Here is a 25,119-nt window from a genome sequence, read left to right as displayed (position 1 = left end):
GTATGGCCTTCCCAAAATACATAAGGAGGGTGTTCCTCTTAGGCCTATTGTCAGTACGATTGGTTCCCCGACATATGCCCTTTCGAAATATTTAGGTAGTCTTCTTCAACCACACCTGGGTAACACCCCTTCATATATTAAGGATTCCACACACTTCATTGAGAAGTTAAAAACTATATCACTTCAGCCAGGCGATATCTTGGTGAGTCTCGACGTGGTGTCTCTGTTTACGAGAGTACCTGTTGATGGTGTTATGTCTCTCATTAATGATATTTTTACTGAAGAGATCGCAAGGCTTTTCTATCACTGCATGACCTCCTCCTACTTTCTATGGAATGGGAAATATTATGAACAGACAGATGGTGTGGCCATGGGAAGTCCTCTCTCTCCTGTTGTGGCCAATTTCTTCATGGAAAACTTCGAAGAGAAAGCTCTGTCGTCGGCACCTTGCAAACCGAAGATCTGGTGGCGATTTATGGATGATACGTTCATCGTATGGACGGAAGGTGAAGACAATCTTGGTCACTTTCTGGATCACCTTAATCGCCAGCACCCTTCCATTTGTTTCACCTTGGAAATGGAATCTGACGGCAAGATACCTTTTTTGGATGTTCTCGTCACCAAGAAAGAGGATGGATCTCTAGGACACAGCGTGTATCGTAAGCCCACACACACCAATAGATATCTCCACGCAGATTCTCACCATCACCCTGCCCAAAAACATGGTATCCTTACAACTCTGACTACCAGGGCCAGGAGGATTTGTGAAGCGTCAGATCTACAAGAGGAAATTAACACCTTGAGAACCACCTTTAAGAGCAACGGTTACAGCAGAGCTTTGATCTCAAGGGTTCTGAAATCGGCACATAATCGGACGTCTGTTAAGAAAAAAGATGTAAAAGGAACTGCTTACCTACCTTACATACATAACACGACGGATCGTATTGCTAAAATCTTACGTAGGTACCATGTACGAACTGTTTTTGGAACATCAGTTAAGATTAGGCAACTCCTGCGACCAACTAAGGATAGTTTGCCTAAATTACAACAACCTGGTATCTACAGAGTTCCCTGTACTTGTGGCAAGGTTTATATTGGGCAGACTTCGAGAACGGTGTGTACTCGCATCAAAGAACATTCCAGATGTATCAGACTCAACCAACCTGATAAATCAGCTGTTGCTGACCATGCCCTAACACCTGGTCATGATGTCTTGTTCCAAGAAGTGGATGTTCTTGCCCGTATAAAGCAATATCGCCCAAGAATTATCAGGGAGGCGGTTGAAATACGTAAACATACAGATAATTTCAACCGCGATACAGGTTACAACCTCAGTGAATCATGGCTACCTATAATCAGAACCATTAGAGAGTAATGCTTTGCTGCCACTATTCATTGTCTCTAGCATGGGGCTAAAATGGCGTCCCCTTTACATCTTGGGCACCATTTGTAGCTTCCTTGTTGCTTTCTCCTAGCAACCATCAATACGTCGTTTCTCTTCTCTTTTGTCTCCTGATGAAGAAAGGCAAGGTTCCTTTTGAAACGTTGAGTGTGTTTTATAATTATTTACACGGCATAAGCCCAAAAATAGAACTCATGAATAATAATAAAATAGTTACTACAAATAAAGATATAATACATACTTGATAAATTATTTTACAAAATTAAACTGAAATCACTATTGTCTTATAACAGTAAATAAATTACCTGGGAGTGTTTCTAACGGCTTTTGTGTGGTCATCTTTGCTAAGCGACTCACACGACAGGCATATTTGGATGCCGTTATGCATCATTAGACCAAGCACCAAAAGTTGGTTTCGAGATATTCGCGTTTAACTTTAGGTTTATGTGTAAATTTGAGCAATCAAAAATTTGTTAAACATGGTATTCCTGGTGTTGTAAGATAATAGATTGTACCTTCTCACCAAATTTCAACATATTTATACACACAGTTCATCGATTTTCTTGAAAAAAAAAAACCCCCCAACAAAACGCAACGCTTATTCTACTGATTTTGCATGTGCGAATAATGCATCACAATGCTACACCAATAACCCCTTACTGTTGAGTATCTACTGAGTTAGACTTCACAAAATATGTCATCGCAGTCGTGATTAAAACCTGAATCTCCTACTGCGCTAAGTGCTGGAACCATCGCGAGCTGTGCCACAACTCTGGCACATTATTAAAGTTTTAGATGGAGAAACTCTAGAAGGGGCATTATTCCCTAAACTCACTGCTATGATCTCTTACTGATTTGATGAATTTCAACTGATCTGAGTCAAATACAAATGGTAAGAAGTGAGCCATTGTAGTCTATACAATGCAGGACGTATTTCTTTCACGATAGTCCTATTATGTTTTGAGAGTACAGTACTGATGTAATATTTTCAAGCCTAAGTAAGTTTTGTTCTTCCTTAGACACACACGAGTTACTAAGTAGAATGGCAGTCTCTCATACCATTAGGGGCCAATGACCTAGTTGTTAGGCCCCTTTAAAAAAGTATAAGCATCATCATCATCATCATCATCATCACCATCATCAGAATGGCAGTCCCTTAAACTAAGTAAAGGATATGAAAGTTAGTATATGTGGTTATGATTACCTTATTCCAAGAAAAATAAAGTGATTCTGAAAGAAAGTATTGAATCCTGATTACTTATCGCAGTCAAAAATAATAGGAACAGAAGATGTGATTAAAAAATATTTGCTCCCATAAATTCACACAAAACACTGGACAGGTAGTAAGATTGTTAGTCCCAGTTCATTCAATCTTGAAATCAGGATCTCCATTGAATCCATCTATGCCATCCATGATGTCAGAATCTCCTTGAAGTTTCTGGTAAAACTGTTTGGCATCTGCAAGTATTAGGTGCATCAGAGACTTAAGGTCTCCTCGTTTGGCTTCAGAGATAAGTTTTCTATTTGGCCACAAAGGTATTAATGTCTGATTAAAGGGAACTCTAGTTTTCCATGGTCGTTCTAATCTTGATGCATTTAGATTTACTTCCATATATTCATCATCAAATGTATTTTTGACATGAATGGCTGTGGTTTCAAGAACTGGATTTCTTTTAGTTTTTTTAGTTTATCTTGCAACCATGGACATCCATTTCCCGATTCACGATCAGATTTTCAAGTTCTGCCGAACTGAAGAACGACGGGTTTTCCATCTGGCGAACAACAACGAGGTTTTTCTGCCTGCAGTTCCTCATTACCTTTACATAGTCCTCTACAGTGTATAAATGCTGATGAAATTTGAGGGCACGCTAAATATCTGCAGTCACTGCATTCATTATTCTGACCTAGAATTCACTGATTTGGCACGTATTACCTAGCATGACATGTTAAAACACTATTACATTGAAGCCTTCACCACTTCTTCAAATAAATATGTCGATACAGAAATATTATTTACATTACAGACTACCGTATTAGATACTGTACAAAAATCTCATTTTGATACTAATCTTAGAAAGTTCTTCTAGAGAATGATTCTCCAACGTAACCATTTTAGCAAGCTGCATTAGTAGTGTTCCAGGATTTCTGTGGAACAGCAGAGGTGAAAGAAGGTACTGGGGTGAATGGGTCTAACTACTTTATCAAGAAAGAATTTAAACAGAAATGGAAGGTTATATTTTTTGAACAGCAACAAGTTAACAAACCCTCACTTCGTGAGATAACAATTACATAGCAAATTAAAAACAAGATTCAGAAAAGAGAAAAATAAAATAAAATCAAGATTTTAAATCTTTAACACATTTCAGCAACGAGCCCTTAGTTTTACAATTTTTGAGTGGTAGCTCAAAACCCAAATTTGTTCCAAGAGCAGAAATACCCTAATACGTGGAGCCCTTGCTCCTCATTACAATATCAGGCCTCCCAGAGGCATTAAAAATTAAATAATTGAAGTTCAACCAATTCAATACATAAAAGAAAGAAATGTAGTAATTACATTCTTATTTAAATGGGACCGGTTTCGACCCTAGTCCAGGTCATCGTCAGCCGTAAAAACAAGTAGGCGAAATCCCACAATGTTTATGAATATTGGAGAAATGGGTCAGTTTCACACTCTGTCAGGCACAAAGTCACAACACTATCAAATAATATATGAAGATTATAAATAAACTTGAAGTCGCAGACGAATAGATTTGTAGAAGCAAACCGCTAGTTCCTGGTGATCAGCGCGGCACATTCAAGGTCATGCGCTGCGGTCTCGAACGCCAAAGTAGAGTGGAGAATGTCTTGAAGGTCCAATATTTGTCTCGGTTGCGGGAAGATAGAGTGAAATGATAGAGTGAAAACAGCGGTGAAAGAAAGAAACTAAATAAAGAAGGCACTGGACAAGGAGAAACAAAAACAGGGACAAGAACGAAATGAACAAGAAATACAAAGACTTCAAGGAGTATACAGGAACAAGAAACTTGCTGTAAAGAACATTGTAAGGGAAGAAAAAGAGAAGAAATGGAATGAGTTTGCAGACAAACTGGAAGAGGACAGTAGAGGAAATATGAAATTGCTATACAGAGTAGTGAAAAACAAGCGAAGGGATCAAGAGACCATAAAAGCAATAGAACGTGATGATGGAACTCCGGCACAAGAAGAGGGAGAAATTAAACAAGAACTCAAGATCTATTTCGAAAAGCTGCTGAATGGAGATAAAGAAAACATAACAACGGATAGAGGAGAGCCAAGTCGAGGAACCACAACTGAACCACCAATTACATGGCTTGAGGTTGAAAATGCGCTCAAGAACATGAAGAAAGGAAAGGCAGTGGGCGTAGATGAACTAAGTGCAGATATGCTGAAAGCAGCGGGAGTTCCAGGAATCCAATGGCTCTATAGACTGCTCAACAAGATATGGGAGGAAAATACTATTCCTGAGGACTGGAAGATGGGCATCATTGTACCTCTGTTCAAGAAAGGAAGCCGACGAAAATGTACTAATTACCATGGTATCAAACTACTGTCTCATGTCCTGAAAATATTGGAAAAAATAATAGAGACCAGAATCAGAGATATTGTTGAACCAATTTTGGAAGAAGAGCAGTATGGTTTCAGACCAGGAAGGTCAACTACAGACCTTATATTTGCAATTAGGATGCTAATGGAAAAATACTGGGAGAAGAACAAGCCTTTATTCCTAATATTTTTGGACATTGAGAAAGCATACGATAGTGTACCAAGGGAAAGAATTTGGCAATGCATGAAAGAACTTCAAGTGCGAGATAGCCTCATAGACAAAGTGAAAATGTTGTATAGTGGGAACAGAAGCTGTATTCAAGTAGGATGTGGTTTGTCGGACTGGTTTGAAACAAAGAGAGGAGTGCAGCAGGGCAGCTCATTGTCACCACTTCTATTTATTATTGTAATGGATGTAGTAATGAAATCTATTAAAAGGAAAGAACATGGAGATATCAAAGCCTTCACATTTGCAGATGATGTTGCGATCTGGAGTGACTCAGAAGATGAATTGGGAGAGAGAATACAAAGCTGGAATGAGGAGTTTAAGAAATATGGTTTAAACATCAGCAAGACCAAGACGGTGGTGATGAAAGTGTATGGGGAAGGAGCAGAACCAATAGTCATGTTAAATGAAGCTCAACTGGACAGCGTTCCAGTTTTCAAATACTTGGGTAGCGTTATATCAAATGACAACCTAGCAAAACATGAGGTGAACAATCGAATCAATAAGGCAACACAATTCTACCACCAGGTAAGACACCTGCTGTGGGATGAGCAAATACCCATGAAAACAAAAATGACATTGTACAAGTCCTATTATACACCAATTCTTACATACAGTCTCGAAACCACAACACTGACCAATAGAGATAATTCCAAACTTCAGGCAGCTGAAATGAAATTCCTACGCACTATGATGCAGAAAACCAGGAAAGACAAGAATTAGGAATGAGAAAATTAGAGAAGAAGTAGGAATAGACAATTCTCTCCTAAATAAGATTCAGGTATCAAGACTGAAGTGGTTTGGTCACATGAAGAGGATGCCAGTAAACAGAACTGCAAGGAAGGAATTTGACAGAAAGGTAGAAGGAAGACGACCCGTGGGAAGGCCACGAAGGAAATGGATAGATTTAGTTAAGAGCGATGTAATGCTGAGAGGTCATGATTGGGACAAGTTGGTGGAGGACGAATGGTACAAGGACAGGATGAGATGGAGGAGGCTCATATACCACACCCGGGAAACTGGAGATGGTTTAGGATGATGATGATGATGCGGGAAGTTAAGTACGTATATAAAAAATATACGACGCAAATCAGTATAATTGAATGAGAACTTGTGCTCCTGCTAAGTTCTTGGCACGTTTACAACACATAAAAGAGCTGACCCGCTCTCAATTTTTCGAGCCTATTAAAGGCCATAACAGGCTTTACCATTAATTGTCCTCAAGGCACAACTTACAAAATGAAACGGGGGTATCTCGTAACCAACCTACTGGGACTTAGCAGAAAAAGAACAGGGTAAGTAAATGGCCCGACATACAAAAGGAATGGAGGCGTGAATTTGCACTCCTACATGAAACTTCTTAAAACCTAAAAGGTACTAGGCTGAAGAAACAGAGGCTATTCGCAAACTATGGAGGTGACACGTATAAGAAAGAAATCTGAACATTACGGAAGAAAAGAAATTCAGTTACCAAAACGTAGTCACCTCAAACCAAAATGAAGGGGAGCTTGAGAGAGTAAATCACTCTCTATCCCCGAATTCCAGTTACAAATTTAATTAAGTTTTTACATAAGCCGGCAGAAAATTACATATTGAGGAAATTAGGTTACATCGTAAAGGTTTCGGACCTTTCCCGCGGGTTAAACTGCTGAGCTAACAAGAAATAAAGATGTTAAAAGGCCATTACCTTACAGAAGACCTGCTGCCTGATGAAAGAGGTGCTTCTCGCCTCCTGCTACACGTCCATACACTAGGTTAGATGTTAAACAAGTGGCCGAGACAAGAAAATCAAGAGTATATAAACCCTTGGGGAAAGTTCGAAACCTTTCATGAATAATCAAGCCACACCCTCTTACTTTATTGGTCAGTCTTGAAGTTACACATCAAAACGAAGAAGAAGCCAGTGATTGGTTAGAAATTAATTACAGAAATTCTGGATTGGCTAGATTCAAAACTGGCGGAAAGAAAGATAAATATTGCCAACCCACCACTGAATGAATGAAATTTAGTAAAGAACAAACTTATGAATACAAAATTTCTTCAAGAAAGTTCCTTCACTTCGCACCAGGGTGCATGATCATAGTTTTTAGGCAGTGACATCTATGAGAGAATGTCCAAACTTCGTGATAAATAGTAAACAAAACCAAGTCGAAATTCACAGAGTGACATCTTCAGAGGAAAAGTTTGAGTAGGTCAAGTTTTAAGTTCACTGTTTCTCCTGTAGAGGAGTACTTTGAGGCAGAAGATTTAAACGTGCGGCGTAGAGGTGTACCACCTGGTACAGGTAGCATTGTCCTTCTCCTTACATTCGGAAGTACTTGATACATCGCTGAACTTCGTCAACTGATAAACCACTCAATGTATCACCACGTCAATAACTTAGCACTATCGAAAACGCTGGTTCCCTTGCTGTCAGCCATGATGCAATGTGAGGAATGAGGTGCTTGGTCTAATGATGCAAAAAGGAATGTCGCATAGTCTACTGATGCAGTTTACAGTTTAACTGATTCCCGCTATGTCACTTAGGTTTTCAGTTTACTGAAAACTAATGCCCTCTTGTAAGACAGTGGGAAATTTATTATAAGTACTTCAAGCTTTCCTCTACAAGATAGTGCTAAAATCTAATTTTCGTCAAATGGCCTTAGTCTATTGATGCATAACTCCATCCATTTGATGTTCTGTGTCTGTTACCAATATTATGGTTAAAAAGGCAGTTCTGCATGACATAGCTTCATAGTGTACAAATTTGTCCCTTGGGAATCAGTGCATTGAGATATACGGCAGGGTGTGTATTTTATACTTTTTTACAGTTTAAAGGGTGCATTCATTAGGGCTAAAGCAGAGAATTTGTGATTGCCTGTGTTTATATCTGCACATGTGTGTACTGGGTTTATATCTAGTATGTGGTTTGCAGATGTTGTATTCTATTCCCTGATACTTCCTTTTAAATTTCAAATGGTCTGTCCTATGCAGAATTTGGAGCATTCATTGTATAGAGTTTGTAAACATCTTTGTGCTGTATGTATGTTCTCAGTTGAATTCTTTTATGTGTTCTGAATGATTATTTGTACCTTGATTTCCAGAATATTTTGGTAAGGTATTGACTGTGTGCTTTAAACTGTTAAGTACAAATGTCCCACTGACATATTTACAAGAATACATTCTTAACACATTAGAATAATACAGCAAAGAATGGCCACATTCCAAAGCAGTAACATACTCAATGAACAGACAACTCAAACCACTATATGAAAACATCATACAGAATGGCTTTTTGTAATTGTAATAGTAATGGACAAATGACCTCAAGTGTTCCAGTTCCAAGAGTTGGACACTGTGATTGGCCCTACAGACAGTGCATGAAAGTGTTCCAACAGGGTCATTTTCGAACTATTTTAAGACAGTAGTGAAGTCAACAATGGAGATGCTGCTATTTGCGATCTGTAGAGTCTGAATGCTGCTATCCTGCTATCCTGTTTGAAATATAATCTGACCTCACTGTATATTGGGGTAGATACTCAGCATTTTGTACTTTTCCATAGTACCAAGCTATGCTAATAAGGATTGAGGGTTGTTTTGGCAATTCCATCCCCTTAGGCACTCCTGTATCTCCTGCCCTTCTAAACCATAACAATAAATATTACCAACTTACGTACTACATGATTATGGACTCATTTTTGTACATTTTGAAGCTTAAACTATTCCTATTCTTGACCTCCAAACTGCAAAATCGTTAATGATATCTTCAAAAGAAATGGTCCACGTAAGGTCGGACTCGACGGCAAGAAGAGCTACATAATTCAAGATAATTCAAGATATCCTCATTTGTTGAAGACCGTTGGATAGTTCCTAACATACTTCAGTGTTGAGAAAGAGTGCTCCCATAAGGCATTACTAAGAGCTGTGCATAGAAATATGTGCACAGCAATGCCCAATCTGGGATACAGAATTAGCAAGACATTTCTGCCTAAGATGCAGGGCTTATTTTATCAGCCTGTGACATAAGACGAGCACTTAAGTGAAGGTGTTCATAAGCAAAGGAATTTTCTAAATCACTTAGGTAATAATAATGAGACTACAGGATAGAAATACATACAATTTAACAGCACATTTGCACCATCTTGAACCTCTGATATCCTTAGCTCGGTATTTCTGATGAACACACCACATCATTCACATTACAATTTGTATGCTAAAATACCTTTTTGTAAAGTTTTTAAAGCAGTACAGAACAAAAATGTATTGTTCTGGAATTATTCCATGCTTCCCTTCTGATTCAAATATTGATCTACTTTCTTCTCCTGTCCATTATATAGAAACATATTTTCCTTTCTCCACCCCCTGGTATCAATAGGTAATTCTTGTTCAGGGACATCTCTTTTACTTTTCTTTCAAATTCCTCAAATTCTTCTTCTGTCGTTGCCATAAGTTCTACGAGAGATTTGTGGAGGTCTACAACTGTTAAAAGATCAATTTCTATATTCAGAAGTCATCTGCATTCAACCTACCTAAGAGAAAAGCTCTTAAACAATGCTATGAATGCAGTCTCAAGAGTTTCTAACTGCAAAAGGAAACCTGTGGCTTTGCAGCATATTTAACTTTTTCCTTCAGGGTCTGTATTGATGAGATTGAGGACTTTCTGAATGCCAATACAGGAGTCACAAAAACATTACAGTAATCAGCTTAGGCCGACCAATGTGTATCAAGAGTCTCTTCAGGTTCAAGGAAAAGGGTGCACACAGTTTATGTCTACAGCTTCTTCTAGATCCTTGGTCCTGTGACATGCATTAAAAAATGTTCCATAGGTTCATGATTGGCATCTACATATCATCTTAAGACAAACGTCACTTGATCTATATGAGCTACATCTGGCATCAAATCGACAATGACAGAAAAATATTCTGCATTTCCCATTTCTTCCAAGATAATAGCCTGTATATTCTGAGACATCAAAGCGATAAATTCACTATTAGGGTGTTCTCAAACATGTGGGAAATAATCGGGGAGTGGGGCTTGTGGATAGTAGACCCCAAAACAACACAACACAAAAAGGCCCTACAAACATATGCCCTACGGTCGATCGTTATATGAGCTACGTCCATTTTGCTTATTAGTTGGAATGGAGGGATAGTTCATGTTTAGTGTTAAGTTTGGAGTCAGGCATGCTGTTATGGACATGCAGTACTTTGCCAGCATGTGGAACAAGGTTGCTGAACGCGTCTGATAATCAGTGAGGTGTTCGGGTGTTCATTCAGGCGCATGGTGGACATTGGAAACTTGTATTGGAATGTAGTAATATCCCTGCTGGAACACCAACACGGTGACAGCAACTAAACATGAAATGTGCTGGGTAAGGCTATTACCCATTCTTCCTGTACAAAGTTGGAAAGTCTGTAATTTGTAGGTCAATATAGGTACAAAATAGGACGAGTGTAGTGTAAAACCTTGCACTTCATTGGCACATCATTGTTCCATATGTCTCTCACACACTGGTAGAAACTTCCAGGTATCTGTATTCTTAAAATCCAAATTTCCATCATGTGACTTCTGCTTCAGCTTTATTATTCTCATACTAAGCGAGGTTGCTGATGCGGATTCATTTCCTCCAATCGTTCTTGTCTGTGACTAGGTTTTCCTGTAGGTTCAGCTCTAACATATCCTCCTTTATACAGCCCAACTATAATATTTTTGGTCTTCTCTTCTCCTCTTACAGGCACAGCCATCTCCATTACCCTCCTTCCCATGTAATCTTCCGTCCTCCTCCTAACATGGCTAAACCACCTCAATCTTGCTTCCCTATCTTTTGTGCTTAATTTCTCAATGCCTAATATTTTTCTGATTCTCATTCCTTACTCTCTCTCCTTGCGGTCCACACAAATATCTCAGCATCTTCATCTCTGTAACATCGATCTTTTGCAGCATCCCTCTAATGACAGGCCAAGTTTCTCCTCCATATACGAGTGCTGGTCTCACAACTACCTTGAAACCCTTCTCCAAACATTCCATCCAGACTCGATTCTGCTTGAGTTTTTATTTCTGAGATCACCTTTGTGATTTTATGGTAGAGCCAGGATATTTAATATTTTTCATCACTTCTGTTATCTATCGTTATTACATATCGACACACCTTGGAATGGGGATGGAATATACATTAACAGTCCCCAAAACTCTGCCCACAGTTATTTCACAAAACGTTGACAACCTCAGGCAAGATCATCATCATTATTTTCATTTCCTCTTGTCCAACTCCTGCCAGGTTGGCATGCTGATGGCACTTCTCTACCGCTGCCTCTCCTTCCACCACTCTTCAACAATTGTATTCCAGTCCAGTCCAGTCCAGTCCAGTCCAGTCCAGTCCAGTCTTTTTTTTTTCCCCCCCCTCATAGGGCTTACTGTTCTTGCCAGAGTCCATGCATCTTGCTCTGAGCCTCCCACTTGCCCTCTTTTCTTGTATGTTAACATCCAACACTTGGTTTGGTATCCTTTCCCCCTCCATCCTCATAACATGTCCAAACCATCTCAACTGTCTGCCTCCGTAGTGTAACGGTTAGCAATATTACCTGCCATCCTCAATGGCCCGGGTTTGATTCCCGGTACTGCCAGAAATTTAAGAATGGCAGGAGGGCTGGTATGTGGTTAAAATGGTACACCTCCATTGGGAATGTGCCTGAAAAGAGCTGCACCTCAGGATGAGGACATGAGTTTACTTTACCATCTCAATTTATTCTTCTCCATCCTATCACTCAGTTTTTCTACCGCTATTTCTTTCCTGACCTCAACATTTCTTACTCTGCCTCTCCTTGTCTTTCCTACCATACTCCTCAGGAACTTCATTTCACTGGCCTGAATTTTACTCTCATCTCTTGCTGTTGAAGTCCAAGTCTCTGATGCATACGTTAATATAAGGGTATAGTACATCTTGTACATTATCCCTTTACATTTCATTGGAATTTCTCTGTTTCACACCAGGTTCCTTACATTCTGATAGAATATATTTGCCACTTTTATCCTTCTGCTGATGTCCCTATCCAACCTTGCATTATTTCACTACCCAAAATATTTGAAGCATTCAACAATCTCAAGGTTTTGTCCCCTGATACTAAGGATTCCTTTTCATTCTCTTTCTTCTCTTGTCATTACCACCATTTTGCTCTTCTCCACACTGATTTTCATACCATAATTCTCAATATTGTCATTTAAAGCCTCTAATTCCTGATAGTACATACATCACACCCTCACACTATATTCAGAAGAGATATTGTCATTATTCATAATATTATTATTTCTATGATGTAATTTGTATATTTATTTGTAATATTTTAAGCTGGAAGGTCTTCATATGTGATATGAGTAATTTGTTTTGTACAAGTGGATGGGCAAACAGTGCTATTTACAACCGGGAAAGTTAGCGCGAGTCGTCGAACAACCCAGCATCCGATGACACGGCCTGGTTGTTATTGTATTGGGACCCAGAAGAGGTTTGGGGCGTGGTCTTCGTATGGCAAGAGGACCTTCAACTCGTGATTCAATGGCCAGGATCAATCAAGACATAACATGTGAGAATAGGGGGAAGCTGAGGTCTATATAGGCATGTGAGAAAACAGCTATGGTTTGACTTGAAACTTTTGTGGAACGTGAGAGGAGATGTAACTTTGGTGGAATGGAGGTTGCCTTAAAACTTTGGTGGAGCAGACTTGCCTTAAAACTTTTGTGGAACGTAGTTGAGTGGAATGTGATGTGTGGTACTGACCTACAAACTCTGGAGTACTTAGCACATGACATAATATCACGTGTGGCGGCTTGGTTGTTGGTGAAAGCTATAGGGTACTGTATTTCAGACCTTCCATAATTTAGGGTGTGGAAAAACAGGCGTGTGTTGCTCGAGTGAAAGTATCTTTAAACCAAGTGTTAGAATCAGTGAACACAAAAATATAAAGGTACAGTATGTGATATAACAAGTGCCAATAACGAGAATATGCAAGTTGTGTTGATACACCGAGACAGTGAAGGGTATTTATCTACATGTATACGTGCTTTGTAATTAATGTTCATCGGGCTAACTATAAATGGTAGCTTGGTCCCTGCTTTTGGTTTCCCACTGTTTTTTGTTGTTCGATAACTGTGTAAATATGGAATCTTTCAGCAGTATTTTGTGAATTTTATGTATATTTTGGTGTGTTGATGAGGTGCACGGATATTATTCAGAATATAGTTATTTTAGAATCAATGGAGTTATTGATGAATCTAGGTGCAGTTCCTACATATTTAGTAGTTTTCAGAAGGTTAGGTAAGGCCTGAAGCAGATGTACCAGTACGTAGCTTTATGTACATGCCCTGGGAGAGAGAATTATCATGCTCTATTATAATTTGAGGGATCCATTCTGGTGAACTCTAGTGCCCATATTACAGACATTTCAATTAATTATTTTTATTTCAATTATTTCTGTTAATCATATACATTTAATAATATATTACAAGTTGGATTTGCACTTCTGTATTGTTGACTCCCCCCATATCACCATGTCATCTGCAAATAACAATATTTTCATATCCCCTCCATATTTTGCCTTTGTTTCCTTTAGAATTTCATCCATAACCATTATTAATACAAGTGGAAACAATACACTTTTGTCTTCGTCCAGTCTGGTTTCTAAACCAATCTGTTCTCCCCACTGGAGTCTCGATACAACTAGAACAATTCTTATACATTGCTTTCACTAGTTCCCTTGATAACTTTCCACATTCTTTTCTTTCCAGGATTTCCCATACCTTTTCTCTATTAACATTATCATATGTCTTCTTCCCTAGATCACGGAAAACCATCACCAGATTTTTTCCATATTTCCACTGTAATCTCATAGTAAATCTAAGGTGTATCACTGACCTTCCCTGTCAAAATCGATACGGCTCTTCTTCTAAATTTCTCTCCACCCTTCCTCTCATCCTCCATTCTATTATTCTCTCCAATATATTGGCTATTTGTGATAACAGTGTAATTCCTCGATAACTGTCATGTACCTTCCTGTCACCTTTCTTAAATATGGGTATTATTACACCTTTACACCAATCATCAGGTAATTGCTCTTTCCTCCATGTACACCTTAGCAGTCTATACAACCAATGTAGACCTGTAACATGTCCATCCATCTCTACTGCTTTTCCAGTTTAGATTTGTTCAATAGCCATTTCCACTCCTGATATTGCAATATCACTCTCCATTTCTGGATCATTCTCATTTAACATTACACACTCTCCACTGCATCATTTCTCACATTCAGGAGTTTATCAAAATAGTCTTTCCATCTATTCTTTATGTTCTCTGGGTCTGTTATTATACAATATTTCCACTCTCTTCCTTCACTTGTTTTGTGTAGATATTTTCTTTATCTTATTTTTTTATCGACCCATACAATATCTTTTCCCCACCATTTACATTTGTTTCCAACTTTTGTGTGAATCCCTCCCAACATTTTTTCTTTCCCTCATTTACCACTTTCTTACACTAACTTTTAATTCCCTTATTCTTTATCTTACTTCCTTATTTCCTATTTCTATTCCATTCTTGCCACGCCCTCTTCTTTTTTTAAACAACCTTCTCCTTTTCCTTCACTCTCGCCACAGTTCTGCCACAAATCTTCTCTGCACAGGTTATAAAAATGTTTTTAAATTTGGTCCATTCTTCTTCTACAATTGCTACACAGTCTCTCATATAAACTAAGACTATTGAAGCGGCGTTTTTACTCTCAGATACGTAAGCAGCCGTGTGGGAGGCGCATGCATAGTCAAGCAGGGCGGCCGCGCGCAATGTAAGTTCATGTCAATTTATTTCTTATACTAGCAAGCACCAGTCGCCAGCTTGAATCTCAGTTGTTAACAGGGTGAGACAGTTATCACTGCAACACTGTATTGTTGTACGTGAAAGTTCTGGTTTCATATTAATGGTCGTGTGAACAGTCATAAATATTGCTACTGATGTGCAGAAAATCCTAATCGTCTTTATGAAGTCCCTCATTATGCTAGGAAGATTGGTGTTTGATGTGATTTTTTTTTTTTTTTGCTAGGGGCTTTACGTCGCACCGACACAGATAGGTCTTATGGCGACGATGGGATAGGAAAGGCTTAGGAGTTGGAAGGAAGCGGCCGTGGCCTTAATTAAGGTACAGCCCCAGCATTTGCCTGGTGTGAAAATGGGAAACCACGGAAAACCATTTTCAGGGCTGCCGATAGTGGGATTCGAACCTACTATCTCCCGGATGCAAGCTGACAGCCGCGCGCCTCTACGCGCACGGCCAACTCGCCCGGTGATGTGATGTTAGTGCAAGATGAATAACTGGGCCTAGTTTTTTCAAGATGACAGAAAATGCAGAGAGGTAATAAGATAACATTTTGACATTGTTCTTCCATCAGGTAACGGAAGAAGAAAAGTAGCATAGGTGGTGTTAACAAGATTCAGACCCTGCTCATACAGCAGAAGATTCCCTTCTTACAATCTTCGGAATGTTGGCAAACAGTGAGATCAGTGCTGGTCTATTTCTCCCTCATTCTCCAGATCTAACAGGGTGTGATGTTTACTTGTGGGATAAAGTGAAAGAAAAAGTGTATTGAACAAATCCTCACACATTGGAGGAACTGAAAGAAAACATTATGAATGAAATCAGAAACGTTATAGTGGCAGAACTCACTCGTGTTAACCAGAATGTTATTACCAAATACAATGTCTGTATATCCCTGGAAGGACAGCACTTTCAGCATCTTTTATAAGGTAAGATTTCACATAAGATTGTATACACATTTAAAGTAGGGCGGCCGCACACAACATAAGTTCGGCTGAGACAGCTGCCATAGCGCAGAGTACAAACACCATGCATTCAGTCCTAGTTTATATGAGAGACCTCGTATTTCTGATATAGGGATGTGCTGTTTTCATTCCTCCTGAAATTTCTCCTCAGTTCTTTTATCTTCTAATTTCCATACGTTTATTTTCTTCTGTCTTATTTCTTTTACTCTCACAATTTTACCTATTTTTAATTTTGCTACTACTACACTGTGGTCTCCATTAAATGCCTTACGTGTTAGTGCTGTTACATACATTAACTGTTTAAGAATCATTTTCTCAACCAAAATATAATCAATAACATTTTGTCCTTTCACCCCAGCCATATAGTGTGATCTTTCTACTATTCTTCCTTCTAAACCAAGTGTTACCCTCAATCATTCCATTTCTCTCACAAAAATCCATCAAGTTTATCTCCCTCACTGTTTCTTTCTCCATATCCAAATGGACCAATCACTTCTTTACCAATTCTGTCATTTCCAACCTGCACATTGAGGTCTCCCATGACTATCACTTCTACATTGGTGATTACTTCGAGTGTCTTCAAGAATTTCTCTATATTTTCCTCACTGTTTCCAGTTTGGGGTCCAAAAACTTGGATGAAATCATTCACTCCTTTTCCTGTCCTCAGTCGTACTCTGATTATTCCGTCACTAACATAGCCTACCCTATCCATATTTTCATCCAGGGTTTAGTTAACAATCACTCCTATTCCATTCTTTACCTCAACTCCAGCATAGGGTGTACCCTCTACTTATCTTCTTCACTCTCTTTCCCCATCTACTTGACCTCACTCAGTCCCCATCAACGCAACATTCTCTTTCTCCATACAATCAATCAATTCTTCTGATTTTCTTGCCAGGGTCATAACTTTTATTATTCCCACCTTCAGAATATTGGTTGCAGGTTGCCTACTTATCACAGCTCACCCACCATAAGAACGACGCGTTGCTTTTAGCAGGTATGCCCTAACTTGTTCCGAGGTTGGTATTTACCAAAACTCATTTTAAGCTATTGTTACGATGGGGTCGCCACATAACCACATATCACCACCAATCACATAACCACATTTCAGCAGAATTGTAGTGAAGATAAGGTATAATATATTAGATAGTATCTAGCCAGTTATATTCGTGTTTTTCTTCGTGTACGGCAATCCTTTCGCTACTTAAGCATTTAAATAAACTCAGTGTAGTGTATCGGTAGTGTAGATACATTGTAGTATAGATACAGTACATTTACATAGTGCCGTATCTTGCCTGCTATATTCGTGTGTTATCTTTCGTGTGTATTAGACCGTAATACTAATAATAATTTGTCTAAGCATTTAGCTTCGTTGGTAATCTTTGAGTACAGTAGTTCTTGCAAATTTCATTTCTGTTGTGCTTAGTAGTGACATACGGTACGGTACCGGTATCGTAATTAGGATACGTCTGAAAGTAGTTTAAAAATTACTGTAGTGTACTGTACAGTAGTATACGAGTAATATCCTATTGGAATTTAGTGTGCTTATTTTATTATTGTCAAATATTTCTGTAGTACTGGTGTAGTAGAGGTATCCGTAGAAACTCGTACTAAAATACTGTTGTTGTAATTAGGATAGGCTTAATTGCAGTTTGGAATTGTGTAGTTCTTATGTATTACTTTCGATATTCAGTAATTAACAACAGTTTTTATCCTGTTAGGAGTTGTAGGATAAAAAATAGAGCACGGCTAAGTAGTATTGTAGTGTAGTCGTATATTAATTACCTTATTGTGTGATCTTTGAGTACTATCCCAGACAATATATCCCTCCGTTCATTTATTTTTTGCAAATAAGTTATTTTTTAAAACTTTTTTCCGTAAAGAATGGCTAAGGAGCGCGAGTGTACGAACTGTGGGTGTGGCGAGGCATTGAGGAGTATGAGGGAGGAGTTGGAAAGTTTGAGGGAGATAATTAGGATTCTCACAGAAGACAGGAAGGAAGATAGGACTCCCTCAAACAATGTACAGGTTACAGTAGGTGTACAAGAGGGAGGGGAAGGAAAGGGAGGATTTGTAGAAGACAGGTGGTCTAATGTTCTAAGGGGAAGGAGATTGCAGCCTAAGGGCTCTATTCAGGATCAGAATTCAGGACAGGGGTGTGTGCGAAATCGGTACGAGTCACTCCAGGTAGAACAACAGAGGGAAGATGAGGGACAGGGAACTGTTGGTGAGATGTGTGGAAGTAGGAGGAAGGGAAAAGGTAGGAAGGGGAAATGTAGAGTAGAGGATAGGAAAAGACAGGTGGAACGAGGTCATGAGAAGGAGAAAAGGGAGGAGGAAGTAGCTTCTGCAGCTATCAGGAAAGACAGGGCTGACCAGGAGGGGAGGGAATCAAATGAGGTGGGTAGGGTTGAGGCTCTGGTCATGGGGGATTCCATCGTTAGACACGTGGGGAAAGTGTGTGGAGGAAAGGGAACCAGGGTAGAATGTTATCCAGGAATTAGATTGAGGCAGATGTTGAGGAAAGTAGAAGAGAGGGAGGAGGGGAAGGAGAAGGTGGTAGTGTTTCACGTTGGTACCAACAACGTAAGGCAAGCTGATATAAGTACCAACATAGTTGGAGATATGTGGGATCTGGTAAATGCAGCACGGGTGAAGTTTAAGAAAGCGGAGATTGTTATTAGTGGAATACTGTGTAGGAGGGATACTGACTGGAGGGTGATTGGGGATTTAAATGAGACTATGGAGTGGGTATGTGGGAAACTGGGAGTGAAATTTCTAGATCCTAATGGGTGGGTAGGAGATAAGGATCTGCGCTCAGATGGCCTTCATTTAAACCGCAGTGGAACGTATAAGTTAGGAAATTTGTTTGGAAGGGTAATAGGGAGGTACATTCAGGGAAACGGGATGGCCTAGGGAGCGGTGATAAGGGAACAGGGAACTGGAAATCAAGTAGGGATGACATAAAATTGTTAGTGTTGAACTGTAGAAGTATTGTAAAGAAAGGAATAGAATTAAGTAATTTAATAGATATATATTTACCAGATATTGTAATAGGAGTTGAATCATGGCTGAGAAATGATATAATGGATGCAGAAATTTTCTCACCGCACTGGAGTGTGTATCGTAGGAATAGGATAGGAATGGTGGGAGGGGGATTGTTCATTCTGGTGAAAGAAGAATTTGTAAAGTACGAATAAGTTAAAGATGAGACACACGAAATTCTAGGTGTAAGGCTCATTTCTAAAGATAATACGCAACTTGATATATTTGGAGTGTACAGATCGGGAAAGGGTAGTACTGACGCAGATTCGGAATTATTTGATAGGATAGTCAGCTATGTGGGAAACGACATGGAAAGAAATGTGATTGTAGCGGGAGATCTGAATTTGTCAGATGTCAATTGGGAAGGAAATGCGAACGACAGGAAGCATGACCAAAAAATGGCAAATAAGTTAATATGGGAAGGACAGCTGATTCAGAAAGTGATGGAACCAACCAGAGGGAAAAATACCCTGGATGTGGTGCTGATAAAACCCTATGAGCTCTATAGGAAAACTGAAGTAATAGATGGTATTAGTGATCATGAAGCTGTTTTTGTGGTAGTTAAAAATAAATGCGATAGAAAGGAAGGTCTTAAAAGTAGGACTATTAGGCAGTACCATATGGCTGATAAAGCAGGCATGAGGCAGTTTCTAAAAAGTAACTATGATCGGTGGAAAACGGTAAATAAAAATGTAAACAGACTCTGGGATGGGTTTAAAGAAATTGTTGAGGAATGCGAAAGCAGGTTTGTACCTTTAAGGGTGGTAAGGAATGGTAAAGACCCACCTTATTATAATAGAGAAATAAAGAGACTAAGAAGGAGGTGCAGACTGGAAAGAAACAGAGTTAGAAATGGCTGTGGAAGTAAGGAGAAAATGAAGGAACTTACAAGAAAAATGAATCCAGCAAAGAAGGCAGCTAAGGATAACATGATGGCAAGCATAATTGGCAGTCATACAAATTTTAGTGAAAAATGGAAAGGTATGTATAGGTATTTTAAGGCAGAAACAGGTTCCAAGAAGGACATTCCAGGAATAATTAATGAACAAGGGGAGTGTGTATGTGAGGATCTTCAAAAGGCAGAAGTATTCAGTCAGCAGTATGTAAAGATTGTTGGTTACAAGGATAATGTCGAGATAGAGGAGGAGACTAAGGCCAAAGAAGTAATACAATTTACATATGATAACAATGACATTTACAGTAAGATACAAAAGTTGAAAACTAGAAAAGCGGCTGGAATTGATCAGATTTCTGGAGATATACTAAAGACAATGGGTTGGGATATAGTACCATATCTGAAGTACTTATTTGATTATTGTTTGGTCGGAGGAGGTATACCAGATGAATGGAGAGTTGCTATTGTAGCCGCTGTGTATAAAGGAAAGGGTGATAGACATAAAGCTGAAAATTACAGGCCAGTAAGTTTGACATGCATTGTATGTAAGCTTTGGGAAGGCTTTCTTTCTGATTATATGAGACATGTTTGTGAAATTAATAACTGGCTCGATAGAAGGCAGTTCGGTTTTAGGAAAGGTTATTCCACTGAAGCTCAACTTGTAGGATTCCAGCAAGATATAGCAGATATCTTGGATTCTGGAGGTCAAATGGACTGTATTCGCGATTGACCTGTCTAAAGTATTTGATAGGGTGGATCATGGGAGACTACTGGCAAAAATGAGTGCAATTGGACTAGACAAAAGAGTGACCGAATGGGTTGCTATATTTCTAGAAAATAGATCTCAGAGAATTAGAGTAGGTGAAGCTTTATCTGACCCTGTAAAAATTAAGAGGGGAATTCCTCAAGGCAGTATTATCGGACCTTTATGTTTTCTTATATATATAAATGATATATGTAAAGGAGTGGAATCGGAGGTAAGGCTTTTTGCGGATGATGTTATTCTCTATAGAGTGATAAATAAGTTACAAGATTGTGAGCAACTGCAACGTGACCTCGAAAATGTTGTGAGATGGACAGCAGGCAATGGTATGTTGATAAACGGGGTTAAAAGTCAGGTTGTGAGTTTCACAAATAGGAAACGTCCTCTCAGTTTTAATTACTGCGTTGATGGGGTGAAAGTTCCTTTTGGGGATCATTGTGGGTATCTGGGTGTTAATATACGGAAAGATCTTCATTGGGGTAATCACATAAATGGGATTGTAAATAAAGGGTACAGATCTCTGCACATGGTGATGAGGGTGTTTAGGGGTTGTAGTAAGGATGTAAAGGAGAGGGCATATAAGTCTCTGGTAAGACCCCAACTAGAGTATGGTTCCAGTGTATGGGACCCTCACCAGGATTACCTGATTCAAGAACTGGAAAAAAATCCAAAGAAAAGCAGCTCGATTTGTTCTGGGTGATTTCCGACAAAAGAGTAGCGTTACAAAAATGTTGCAAAGTTTGGGTTGAGAAGAATTGAAAGAAGAAGAGCTGCTCGACTAAGTGGTATGTTCTGAGCTGTCAGCGGAGAGATGGCGTGGAATGACATTAGTAGACGAATAAGTTTGAGTGGCATTTATAAAAGTAGGAAAGATCACAATATGAAGATAAAGTTGGAATTCAAGAGGACAAACTGGGGCAAATATTCATTTATAGGAAGGGGAGTTAGGGATTGGAATAACTTACCAAGGGAGACGTTCAATAAATTTCCAATTTCTTTGAAATCATTTAGGAAAAGGCTAGGAAAGCAACAGATAGGGAATCTGCCACCTGGGCGACTGTCCTAAATGCAGATCAGTATTCATTCATTCATTCGCCACTCCCCAAGGCAATTTAGAGCTTCTGCCAGCAATTATTCAGGCCGTCTCTTACATGGCGAACAGACGCCCTTGCAGCCACTCCTAACATTGAAAACAAACGCTGCTGATTAATAATGTACTCATACTATTCCCCAAGTACTGGGCTGGCTCTTCCGCAATCTGCCCCCTTCCGAAGTACATCATCTCCGCCGCAGATTCCGTTGAGGTCTTTGCTCATAATCCTGAGCTCGGACCCTCACCAGATGCTACAACTGGGTCAGTGTGCTCTGGAACTCTCACAGAGAGGGGCACCACTCCTTGGGCAAGACTGCCTCCATGCTACAGACTGGATCAGTGTGCTCTGGAACTCACACAGAGAGAGGCACCACGCCCTGGGCAGGACTGTCTCCGAAAAGGTTCCCTACCTGCTACCTGCTCAAGCAAGATATGAGAAGAAAATGTCAGTAAGCGAGAGTTAGGACGTGCATGCCATGTTCTATTGTGGTAAATATTATTCAGGCCACACCTTTAACACTCACGTAAGTCATTCTCACCCTGAAATCCACAAACAGATAATATTACAGAGACTGCCCAGCAATAGTCACTGTCCTCCTTCACAATAACGGTGCTCAGGTAAACCCTGAGAGCACACCACTCGAATCTCTAGTCCAGAGCATCACCTGCATCTGGTCCTATCGAAAAATTTAAAGAACTACGTCAATGGAATGATAGGTTTTCTTATGAAATGAATACAGATCAGTTTGAAAATACAAATGGGTTTGCAGAATTTTTATTTATTGCTATTGATCTGCTTCCGGGTCGTAAACATCCCACAACAAAGTATGTACTTTGAGGCTGGGAAAGCTAAAAATAAACGCCCAACTTCAAAGAATGCATCCTCAGAAGGTTATAAACAAGGACCGAGATAAGATGCGTAATAAATATAGGCACCAGGAAACCCAATACCTATATTATAATCAATAAAGGAAAGCCATCTGGAATGTATTAAATGAACAGATGTCTCAGTGTAAGGCAAATATTTAAGATGGTGGCGAACATTTCTCCTCTATATTATCTGTGTCCAACAACTGCGGACACGAGAATGCGAAGATACGATGACCAACAGCGAATGCTCAACTCGAGACAATGTATTTGCTGAAAGCTTATATAAGGATAGTATAATCATGGCAATGAAAGGAATGGCAGTAGACCCATTGGCTGGACCAGACAGAAGTCTAATTAAAACAATAAAAGATAACATGGTGTCAGCTATCATACCTAAAATTGCTACCGTTATGTTGAAAACTGGGCGTGTTCTTTCGCTGTTCACAAAGCCCGCACCGTTTTATGACCTAAGAGCAGAGATCTCGCAAATTTGTCCAACTGGAGACCAACGTACTGCCCTTTGGTGTGTAATCGAAAAGAAGTTATGACCAATTCAACAATCAAAGGGGATTCATTAACTCGCCAAGTACTATCATCAACACTGCCTTACTTAGATTCATTTTAAGTTCAGCAAAACAACAAAAGCTTGACACAACCTTGAAATTTCTGGATGTAAGTAAAGCCTTTTATAACATTTCTCGTTTGAGGAAAACCATAGAAAGCTCAGCAATCCCAAATAAGCTGGGAGATATTTTAAGCAATTTTCAGGAGTATAATACCATACAAATCCAGGCTAATTTTCAGAAAACCAAACCCATTACGTTTCGCCGTGGCATTACGTAAGGTTATTATTGGAATGCATCAGGATTCAGCAGTCAAACTTATGAAGTTAGCTGTCCTAAGATTTCAGGACTAGGTTTAAAATCAGAATTCCTGCATCAGATCTATGTTTTCATTATGCTGCAACACTCGTGTCACACCTTATTACAAGCAACTTTCCCTCCTGAAATTTGAAGAACTCAGAAATCTTCATGTAGCCGTGTTGGTGTTCAGATCACTGAGAGAACTCCCCAGTACCTGTCATCAAACTTTACATACCTTTTCTCTTTTCACCAGCATAATACATGCTCAGTCACTACACTTGCCATTCCCTTTGTCAGGTCAGCTGCCTATAATCGCTCATTGATTGCGATGGGAAGGAGATTATGGAACTCTGTTCCAAATAACATTCGAAGCAGAGTCTTTCAAGTCTTCCTACAGATGCATAAACCAACAGTGTGAATCTTGATGAGTGAATGATGGTGTGTGTGTGTGTGTGTGTGTGTGTGTGTGTGTGTGTGTGTGAATTTTAATTTTTTAAAATTAATTTAGACTTATTTTTCATTAAATTTCATTTTGTAGTTTGACAAACAATATGTACATATTGGTATAATTATTATGTAACATTTATTTTGAATTTATGTTACAAATTAGTTTCTTTTAAAATATTAAATATTCTCCACATTTTTTCTGTACAATGATGTGGTTAAGTGCAAGAGAGGACCATGAGCCCTAACTTTGCCACTATTAAAGACAAATAAATAAAAATAATGTTTACAGTTTGTTTCATATATCTAGAGAAAGCATACAATAGTATACCACAAAAGAAGTTGTTAGCTGTACAGAGGAACTATGGGTAGATTATGGGCAATCAAAGAAATTTATGTTGACAATCGGGTTGCAAATGATGGTAGAATGAGTTTTTGTTTCAAAACAGTTACAGAGATCAGACACTGCTGTAATCTTTCACCTTTGTTGTTCATAGTATACATCATGGATCATTTGCTGAAAGGTATTTCATATCAGGGAGGGATTCAGTTAAGTGGTAATGATATAAGCAGTCAGGTCTACGCCGATGACTTAGCCTTAATGATGCTGTGTTAGGATATATATACTAAGTGTTGTATTTTAAGTGAAATTGAATCAAGGTGTAAGAACCTCGCATCTGTGATCAATGGTATTCTGTAATAAACAGGTCAGCTCTCAGACGAAACTACCTTTACACTGGTCTGTGTTCAGGCCGACTTTACTATATGGGTATGAAAGCTGGGTGGACAAACAATAAAAGTAGTGAGAATGATTGCTAGTGCAAACAGGTGGGAACAGTGGCAAGATGGTACTAGCGAAGAGGAGATAAAGGCTAAGTTAGGAAAACCTCGATGAATGAAGCTGTATGGGCAAACAGGCTTTGTGGTGTACAGTCATGTGAGGTGAATAGACAAGGATAAGTTAGCCAGGGTGACCTACTACGTGATGGAGTGGACTATACAGCCAGAGACTCAACGCTAAGACTCTCCAAAGGGGCCAATGGCTTTGGGCGGAGGATTTGCCAATTAAATCCAGCAGGCAGTATCTATTCTCCAGGTTAGGGCTGACTTCATTGAAACCTGGCAATTAGGTATAAAATGCCAAATGCCTTCGGGTGTA

At 39.2% G+C, this 25,119-nt stretch overlaps 1 protein-coding gene across 1 annotated transcript in view; it reads right to left on the bottom strand.

Moving 5' to 3' along the window:
* The window catches only part of lig (lingerer), a 612,955-nt gene that overhangs the window by 5,393 nt on the left and 582,443 nt on the right, over positions 1 to 25,119 (bottom strand). The gene's annotated exons all lie outside the window — the stretch shown is intronic.

Source organism: Anabrus simplex, chromosome 5, assembly GCF_040414725.1.
Source record: "Anabrus simplex isolate iqAnaSimp1 chromosome 5, ASM4041472v1, whole genome shotgun sequence".
Classification (NCBI taxonomy): Eukaryota; Metazoa; Arthropoda; class Insecta; order Orthoptera; family Tettigoniidae; genus Anabrus; species Anabrus simplex.
The sequence above is the reverse complement of the archived record's forward strand: the minus strand, read 5'-3'. Positions and strand labels throughout refer to the sequence as shown.